Raw genomic sequence first — 10694 nt, forward strand, 5'->3', positions numbered from 1 at the left:
CTCATTGGTAGTTTTTCCGCACAACTCCTCATTCGACAACACCAATAACGCTCCGTTGACATGGTTATATCGTTCGGGAATGGCACTAAGCAGTGCGTGGATTTTCTCCTCCTGTGTAATCCCGGAGTGCATTCTTTCCAATTCCCGGACAATTAGGTCGTACTCGTCGAAAATTGTCCTCAGAGGGTCATCGCGATGCCGGTACTCATGTTGACTAGAGCTGCAGTCCCCGCCTTCTCGTAAGTTTTAACCAACGTGTCCATGGCCTCTTTGGCGTAGTTAAAGCCAATTAATTTATTCAGGACGGTGTTGTTCACGAGCATGATGATTTCGTCGAGTGCTTCGACGTCGTCGTCCAGGCGTTTCTGCAATTTCGTCTTCCTTGCGGCTTCTTCTTCCGGAGTGGCACCAGCAACTTCTCGAAAATATTCCTCTTCGTCCGGAGTCCGGGTGAGAACGTGTAGAAGCTTTAGTTTTGCCAACCGGTTATGGACGCGCCACTTCCATGGACCAAAGTTTGCTTCTGCACCGTCGAAGACGTTGGCCCGCTCTGCTTGCACAACGGTAGCGGCATAGGGTAAGGCACGCTCGAAAGTTCCCCTTTCGTAGCGGCTGTCCCTATGTTCAGCCATTGTTTAGCGTTCCTGGGATGTAGCCCTGTCTTGGTCCAGTCAAGCGGTTTCCACTTGCTGACTTTCAGTCTGCCACTGAATGCGTCTAGCAAGTTACCAGTTCACCACTGGTTTCCGTGTCCAATCTCAAGTCTGCTGTCCCAACCAGTTAACCACTGGTGTGCCGAGTCCGGTCCGAGTCCAATCCTAAGGATGCAGTTCCAACCAGTTGACCACTGGTGTGCCGAGTCCGGTTCGAGTCCGATTCTAAGTCTGCTGTTCCAACCAGTTGACCACTGGTGTGCCGAGTCCGATCCTAGTTCTGCTGTTCCAACCAGTTGACCACTGGTGTGCCTAGTCCGATCCTAGTTCTGTTTCTGCCAGTTAACCACTGGGCCCATAACCAGATGTTGGAATGTAAAGCCAAATTAAACTACTCGGTTTTAATTCCAGGTTAAAAGGTAATCTTTATTCGAACTCATCTCGTGAGGTCATTACAAGTGACCGTGTTGGTCTAGCGATTGTTACATTTGTTTTGTGTTTCTCTTTCTTAGAATCGTCTACCTACTATTGCTTGTAGCACACACACCTAAGCTGCCGCGCACGTGTTGTACAGCTTTAAGTTTCCCACCTAAAGCTTTACGTGCAATATTGCATACATGCTGGCTTATCAAGGTACATTCTTAACTGATATAAGTAAAGCGCCTGATGAATGGCAAATTGATCTTATTTACATTTCATAGTGACTGTAGTGAAATGTTATTCTCAACACAACCAAATACTCAGGAACAATTTCCGCGTTCTACATTTAATTTTTTTTGGCTGCGAATTTGCAAATAGGGTAGATGATCCAATAGTTGTGGTAGCACCAATAGTTGCGGCATCGCTTTTAAATTCATCGTTTAAACTAATTAGAACCGAATTGCTTATGCTACATGTTGAAGAAATGATAGATTAAACATAAGTACATATGTTACTACAACAATATATACTGAAAATATCCAAATTACTGAAGAATATTGTATTTTTCAGAAACTTACCCGGAAGGCACCACTCACTACCCATTTTCTTATTTTGTCCACGAAGGTTTTAAGCTATGTGTGTGGTTTTAGTACGATTATTACTCATATAATTATTTTCCCAGATAATAGTTTATTATGGAAACTGTTTCACAGGTGAAGCTCGTTAATAGATGCTCATATTATTTATAAATTACTTCCTCCACTATTGGATCACATGATACACTATGCTCTTATAGTTGCGGTATGTTTCGCAATTCTGATTTACGTTTATCAGGACATATGTATGTGGGACTACTTGTATATATTAGGGACAAGCAGGTACTAGGGGACATACCTAAATGATGTAACTTATTACTGTTCAAATTTTGAACCCCACCTTCCCCTGCCACCGTGTGTTTACCGATACTTCATACATGATCGGCCACAAAAGCTATCGCTCTCACCCCTAAAATGCTATATTATTTATGTATGACCTCTTAATCGAAGCTTACCCACTGCTTTTGGTCTTGTAATTCTTTTAACGAGCCTTTCACAGCTTCAGTCGCTCTTTTAGTAAACACTAACGTCGAAAATGTAGGCGCAAACATGGTACGAAGCAGAGGTAATAGACTCTAACTTCCAGTGTTGAGAAGTCACCATTTGTGAAAAAAAAAATTCTTCTGAATATTTCAAAATGAGCGCCATTGGTCTTCCTCTTCAGCCAATTTCAGCCCTTTTCAAATGTTAGTCTAAAGACATTTTATAAAAAGTATGCAAAATTTGTTTTATTTTAATTAAACCTACATACCCTCACTGAATTTTGCCAACATCTGACCAAATTGGCGCGAAATCCGTCTCTTAGTTAACTTCGTGCATTTTTGTATTTACTTGCAAACCGACTTGTCAACCTATTAAAAACAATATGATAAATAGTAAAACAATCAAAAACCACTTCAAGCGAGGCAAATACCTTCATTTAACCACACAAACACGAATGTTTTATATACCGCAACTACAGGAACACCCATTCACAACTATAGGAACTCTACCGCAACTATTGGAACAAAAGCGTGCAACATATTTTAGTTAATTTAAACCCTCAAAGCGGGTTCAAAAACAATTTTAAGGTGCAAAATTATCAAATAGAACCCATTTCAACAGAAAATAGTGAAATTGACCAGCTAGATTCGTTTTTCTTAGCTCAAACATGGCTAAACATGCATAACTCGTGCTTAGCTCCTCCACTATTGGGTCATTTACCCTATTAATAGCAAGTTGTAGGAATCGAGACAGCACAAAGTACAAAATACAATTAATGACAGTTCGCCAGTTTTAAGTATAGTTATTGAAGGCAACGTTGCGGAACGCGCAATTACTTTAATTAAACATAGATACAAGGATAAAAAAATCACAGGAAGGTTGTGTGCAAAGCCACGACCGCAAGGTTGAAGTAGAATACTTTTACAAGAAAGATAACCCGGCTGCTTGCGTGTCAGTCATTTTTCCTAGTAAATAATTGTTGACCGCTCATTGGCAGTATTGAAAATTCTGTGCAAACGAGGTTGAAGTACTACTCAATTTCAGTTTGCACATATTAATACGACCTCACTGAACAGGAAAAGTACAAACTCTTCGCGGCGCAAACAAGTTTCAACAGTCAGAGTATATGCACATGTGAATTCAAATTGAGATAATTAACTTTTGGTTAAAGCTCATAACAAGAAAATATTAAATCTTCAATTCATTTGTTTGGTTGTCCTAAAAATGGTTCGATTTCTCCTACCTCTAGTAGAAGGCCCTTCTCCAGCGTCCCAACCAGAGGTTGGACACGTGTTACCTCTGGCTGCTTTTAAATTGACCTCCGTACTGGTACTTGGTTTCTTCGATGCACTTCCCCCATGCTGGTCCTTTGCGCGTTTCCGAGCATCACGCTTGTATTTGGCGTTCAGATATTTAGACATAGCACTGAATACACTTCCGATGGATTTCTCAATAAATGCAATAAATGCACTCGTAGTCCCTTACCCGAGAATAATAAAACACTTCCAAGAAATGTTGCACTACTGCCCATAATTCAAAAATTGGCTAATATGCCGTAGGCATCAAATCGAGAAAAACGCATTTGAAAGTTTTTTATCGGTACAACATATTTTGACTGCTCATGACAACTTTTTTATTGAGCATGTCACCCTTCATATATGCTGGACCCTTGCCGTTGAGTTGAAACAGAGAAATCTGTAGAAAAAGTCCGTCCGCCACGTATTTTTAACACAGTAGCCGTTTTTTTCAATTATAAACGAAAGGTCAGTTGACAAAACGGTGTGCAATTCGGCTAATATCCATACGATGTGAATTATATCGTACTCGTTGGTGATGCAAATGGTTTTAAATTCAATAAAACAACACGGAAGCACAAGTGAGGATGAAAAGGACGACGAGACAATTGTTACGTGCGGCAATATAATAATATAACGAAAATATTATTATTCATGGTAATCTCACAATCCACTTTCCTATTTTTTCTCATCAAATCCAAAATGAAATCTGAATCTTATCTTTATTAATAATACTCCTAATCAAAGAGCTAAATATCATTTTTTTAAATGTAAAGGTTTATGACAGAAGGAAACAGTAACACGTTTTGATCATTGGGTTTCGCAGTACAACAAATAAATTCTTGTAGCATCAAATATTCTTCGTGAAAAAGTCAAATGGCCTTACGATCGCTCACCTGTCGCCAGTAACCACCAAGCTACAACACACTTTCGAAAGTTAGAAGAAACACAGTTCAGTAATAATACACTGGTTCGTGACAGGTTCAAATTGGATATTGGATATTAGCCAAATTCTCAATTATTCTGGAACACGTTTGCTGCCTTCCCAAATGCATTTTTTGACAATCGGCTTCCGTAGGGACCTTGTTTAGGGTGTGTACCATCACGAGAAACTGTTTTCTCGATTTTGGTAAAAATGGCATATTAGCCAATTTTTGAATTATGGGCAGGACTAGTAAAAAGACAATTTCCACGTGTTGTAACGTGCTGGAGCACGAAATCTATGTCTGTGATAGGGAACCTTCACGTTTACGAGGCATGACTGGAGAAATGCGTCTAATAATGCGGTAAAATTTTTAATGTCTTTTTGTGCAAATTATTGTACTCAGACAAAAACCTGTTTTGAATTGGATGAATTTTTAGTGAATAAACGTTAACCGTTTGTTATTCAAAGTTGGTCATGCTGATCGTAGCCTTTGCGCTGCCCCTACAGTGGGGGGATTACTAAATAAAGTAAAAATTGGACAACTACAACAGAATTTGATTGCATCCCGCACAGAATGTCTGCTTGTGTTGATGCCAGAAAATTATTAACCTTCAATTATTTTTTTATTTGCCTTGAAAAAAGCATTTTGCGGTTCAAAATCGGTTGCCAATTACAACCTTTGAGCTGCCCTAACATTGGGGGAATTAAGATACACGGACAACATGCACTGTGGAAGCTATTTCACATTCAGTAAATTAGACGGGTGCGACAAATTTAAATTGCTAGGATGCAACACAGAATGCTTGCTTGCGTTGACAAAAATTATTAACTTTCAATGACTTGTTTATTTGCCTTCAAAAAGGCACAGTTGCCACGGTTGTGTGCGGTCGGGCTACCGCACGAGCCCACGAGCTTTGTTATCAAGAGACGTTTCCACCCAGAGAGAGTGTTGGTGAGGTTGTTTTGTGGAAGCTTGAAGCTATGGTGCGCTGATGTTGGCCGATATCCTATGATTCAATTATTCGATTTTTCTAGCTTTTGAACAGTGGTTTTATATAGAATACCCCAATTATGACTAATTCGGCATTTTGTCAACAAATCTAAACCTGCAGTTTTTTTAAATTATTAAGGCTTTGGATGCATGCAATTTTGCCACTTTTTCTATTTAGGGCCGTTCAATAATTACGTAAGCAGATTTTTCCACTTTTTCAACCCCCTCTTCCTCCCTTCCTTGTAAGATATTGTAAGATTTTTTGATACCCCCCCTCTCCCTTAGTAAGATCTTACTGCCAGCATATATAGATTTTTATTTTAGTTTTATCATTATAAAGCAAGCACAGTACTTCGTTTCGTCTTTTGTCCTTTATTCGAGTAATTCCGTAATTTCCTTTTAATGAATTCTACCGTCCACGCTGTCATGAACACGGTCATGAAATGTTTTTCTTACGTAAGAAAATCAATTCACCCCCCTCCCTCCCTTGTAAGATAGCGTAAGAAAATTGCACACCCCCCTTCCCCCTATTTGCTTACTTAATTATTGAAAGGCCCCTTGCACTGATAACTAAAAGAGAATCGGCGTGAAATGTCGTGTCCCCGAGTGTCAGAGCAGTCGTGCATAATGCTTCGATTTAAACGCGTTTCCAGCCCGAGGAAGTGTTGTTCATGTAAATGTCTTCGTGTGACGTCACACCCCGCGCAGAAATACCTTATGTTCCGTCACGTAGGATTTTGTCATACGGTACATTTTAGCTTAGTCCGAAAGAAAGTAAGCCTTCTGTTGAATGTAATGAAAACAGGTAGAGTGTTAACCGGGACGCGGCCTTCTGCCGTTGTCCACCAAAACAAGATCATTTGTAAAGAAAGCAGGAAAGGAACTAAGAGAACTCAAAGTTAAAGAGGTCAAGTGCAACTATTTGGTTGCGGAAGTGCTGGTTGAAAGTGACCAGAAGTAACATTGGAAGTCGGATCGGTTTAAACTAAAAATGCCCCGGAATTGAGGGCAGTATTGCAGTGCGTGGAGTGAGTGGGAAGAATTTCTGGTTTTTGGCAGAACAGCTGATTAAAAGAAGCTCAATTTAAGCTAAGACCGAGGAAGGAGGAAGGAAGAAATTTATATTTGTGGTGTAGTCCAACCCCCATAATTTGCTGTACTACTCAACCGTGAACTCTGAGCTGCAACAAGAGAATAACCGACATGCATTAGGATCGGTGATTCATGGTAACATACGGGACAGATGAGGATTCCGCGTGAGTAGTGAGAGTTCTTTAAAGCGCTAGAAAGAAAAGTAACATAGTGACTATGAGTGATTGAACTCCTGAGAGAGCAAAAGTTGGACGAATTTGTCATTTGTTTTTTTTTTTTCTGGAAAGAAGATCGTGTCGAAGAAGTATCGAGTGAGCATTTTCTGTGGTTCGAACGGTTTGTTTTAACGCTGATCGGTGTTTCGTTTGTTGAATGCGCAAACGGTTTTCGGTTCTGCCTAGGAAAGGGGTCTGTTTGATAAAACAGTGAACAATTACAATGTTTTTCATCGCGTTAAGAAGGTGCCGAAGTTACGTAAAGAATTATGGGTGAGATGTCTACGACGATGGCTCCATACCAAGGATATTCGGGTGAGTGAGTTTTTTCCTTTTTTTTAATTGATACCTAGCACATTATAGAGCTGGAAATTTTTTTTTTAAAGTGGGTGTAATTTCCTCCAGAAGCACATAGTAAGAAAAAATTAAGTTAAATATTATTGCACATAATTTTCAAACATAATCGTGGTAGGGCAGAAGCAGCTGAAATTTTAACGGGAGAATATGAATTTTTTTTACGTGACATGCAATATTCGAATTGAATAGTTGTCCAATGAACAAGTAATATATATTGTTCGACGCAGTAAAATTTATGAATTTACAATAATTGAAATTTTTTTAAATTCAGGAGCTATTGACGATAGAAAAGAACGACATAGAGACACACATTAAGAACAGACCGATGTCATGGCAACAGTTTCCTGAAGCCGCCGCCGATGATGATGGCGCTACTGTTAGAAATATGGTCATAAGCTCCATTCATTGTGCCGCATGTGCTACTGCACAGATTTTTTGCGTGCTTCTAAATATATTGAATGTAGGGCTATCCGGAACATGTTGAAACATGTTTGAACGTGACCATTTATGTCCTGCACAAAACCCATGAAACGTTCAAAACAAAACAATCGTTTTTCGTTTTTTGCAGTTCTTTACACCACTTGCAGCAACAGTTGATCTGGCATGGACGGTGCTTAATCGGCTGTTTCGCAAGCACTGACAGCCTTTTGACGTATAATCGAGCCAGTGAAAAACGGCTTCAAGCGAAATGTATGGGGATGACGTTCGTGACAGGGATGTGATTAAGAAGCACAAGTGACCTCGGAGACTACATTAGGTGAAATACATCGTGTCAGATTATTCCCCATAGTTACAACAAAGTTCCTCATTGGTTCATAATTATTTTGGTTTACAGGTTATCGAGTCTACTTGGGTCGAAAGGCCAGTGTATAACAATCAATTCGCGCCGCTGCTGCGCGGGTGATTTTATTCCTCAAACGGCAAGCGATAAAGCTCTCGGCACGACAAAGTGCGATTTTCATTCACTTGCTCAACGTAATAATTAGGGACAGTGGTAAATCACGATATTGCGGAAGCCGCGAATTCCGCGAAATCTAGCTTCGACCGCGAAATTCACAAAAACCCGCAAAATGCCTCGAAAATAATAAAAAACAGCAACATTCTATGACAATCATGAAACATTTCGATTTGCAACCTACAAAATTCATGAAAACCAGCAACAAGGACAAAGCTAAAGATTAATGAGCACCTAGATGGCAATGGAATGTCGTTTTCTACGCAACCAATAACATGAAACAGTACTACAACCGCTCTCTTACAACGCGATTTTGTCAGTCCTAATTGAATTTTGCGATTGGTGACGTGCATGATAGAATTCCTGAGAGTGCAGCCATGAAATCCAAGTTGCAAGATGAACGAGGGAGGCCTACAAGCCAGCATCTTTTTTAAAATCGACAGTGAGATTGGTATTCGAATCGCGGACGTTTTCCCGGTTGGCAATTGAATCATTATCGATTTCCGGAAACTCGGTAGATACGGAACGCAGCGTGAGCCAGTATAACATGAATAATACGTGCCTAACGACACCACAATATAACTGAAAATAATTTGGCACAGCACGTGCTTTTAGTTAGTAATGCAAAGAAATCATGGATTGTGCGGTTAAATTACCGTACATTAAATAAATAAAACAGTTATTTCTTGTTTTTACCAGAGAAAAAATCACTTTATTCAGTATTTTCTAGAGAAAAAGGGTGCCGCGAAACTACCGCGAAATTCTAATATTTTCTATTTTGCCACCCGCGAATTTTCATTTTTTTTTTTGCCGCGAATTACCACTGTCTCTAGTAATAATTGAAGCGGCAAAGTCAAGGTGACGAAAGGGAGTCAGAAGTTACAATATTATTTTATGGATGAGCACCTTAAGCCATCTGATGCAAACAGTTACGATCTTGAATTAGTTGTAAAATTATTTCAATTACACTGAATAAAAATGACTATTTTAGCTCAGATATGTCGAGAAGAAACATTATTAGAATAATTGATTAATTAATTAATAGAGATAAACGTTGCAGTTTCGGCACCAAATGGTTCGTACCTTGGTGTCCAGTTTTTCTGTTAGCGCGACGAAAAAATTAGATTCGGTCACGCTACGGTATCACATATGGTTGGCAGAAGCGATAGTGATACCTACAGTATACAGCAAACTACACAGCGAAGGGCGTAATAATTTGTTCCAAATATATATTACTCATTAAGAGTTATTGACTTCTACAAATAAGGATTCGAGGTCAAAGCCAAACAATCAAAATGACGCTATAAAATTTTGCTCTTATTACATCAACAATGTTCTTTCCGCAATACGATTTGAAAGTGTGCGCACATATGTTAACGGGTAACTGGACACCTCGCGCAGGCGGTTAAGGATGCTAAACCAGATGACTGCATTATGCAACAGAGCCGGTGGCAATCGCAAATCTCTTCGCCACACGGTGCGTGACAATAATATAAGCCAAATAAAATACAGCCGATCTATATCAAAGGGAGACGGCTAACCCAGCAGTGAAGTCCAAGGTGGCACAGCCTTTGCATTCGGGATGTAGTGATTTCCCGAGGTATATCCAAATATTTGTTCTGTGGCCGTTTAGCCGAAGATTTCGTTCGGTCGATAAATAACATGTTTATGAAAACGCGATGTGTAGCCTTCAAAGAATCGTGTCACTAGAAGTGCGTTTGGTTCCTCGAAGGTACTCGGGATTGCTAATAGACAAATAGCTGGATGCTCCGAGTGGCAGATGCTTTTTCGCGCGCGATGTATGCAGAGGATCGCGGTGCTTGGCAAGAAAAGATACTCATCGCTCGTTCGTTCTCGTATTAAGCGAGCTTCGCGCGCAACATTGTCTGGTTCCGTCAATTACCACGGTGAACACAAACCTTTGTTTCCACCGCAGTCGCAGAGATGCAGAGATAAACTTGGTCTGACCGTTTTGCCGAAAATCGTTTCCGCTGCTTCTATAATTGCACGTATACCTGTCAAATTCGCGCCTGCTGAAATGCATTTTTCTAGGGTACCTACTCAGGAATAGTATTAGATGAATATTCAACCACTTCGATGCTTCTGGTGGTAAATTGCACTCGCGCGCGTCGCTTGTATATACTACTCGGTCTGATACTCATCGTTCGTATTCGCAATGAGTTAACCTTGCGCGCAACACTGCCCAACTCAGTCACATACCACGGTGACATAACCCTTCCTTTCTGTCGTAGTCGTTGAAATGCAGAAGTACGGTTTCCAACAAAAACGACTGTTACATCTCCTTTCTTACAACATCTTTCCCTACCCTAACGATCGTAAGGACGTGGTCGGCGCCGTTATCGATTCATACAAAGCGGCAGCTACTGAATTGTTGTACACTGAAGATGGCATACTAATCCCAAATAGCCATACACGTGGTTCCTTGTGCAAATTCACTAGCTCAGATCGATCACGGAGGAGCAACTACGAAATGTGCGGTCGTCAAGCTCAAGCTCAATTTTTTAACGTAGGACTACGTCTTTGTTTTCTATACTAGATTACACTTTGTGAAATTGAAAATGAAACTGAAATGTTGCGTCAGATTTCAAACGATTATAGCAAGCGAACGACTTAATGCATCTTAGTCATTTATATGTCGGTGGATGGATAAAATGTGTAACAATTGTTTGATATGATGTTCAACATTGTTGC

General features: G+C 40.1%; 1 long non-coding RNA gene across 1 annotated transcript; it reads left to right on the top strand.

Moving 5' to 3' along the window:
* The first annotated feature begins 7601 nt into the window (after nt 1-7601).
* Nucleotides 7602-8581, top strand: LOC129717501 (uncharacterized). Its single transcript, XR_008726684.1, has 2 exons — nt 7602-7798; nt 7863-8581. It is a non-coding gene; the product is annotated as an uncharacterized LOC129717501 (long non-coding RNA).
* The last annotated feature ends 2113 nt before the right edge of the window (nt 8582-10694 follow it).

Source organism: Wyeomyia smithii, chromosome 1 (genome assembly GCF_029784165.1).
Source record: "Wyeomyia smithii strain HCP4-BCI-WySm-NY-G18 chromosome 1, ASM2978416v1, whole genome shotgun sequence".
NCBI lineage: Eukaryota > Metazoa > Arthropoda > Insecta > Diptera > Culicidae > Wyeomyia > Wyeomyia smithii.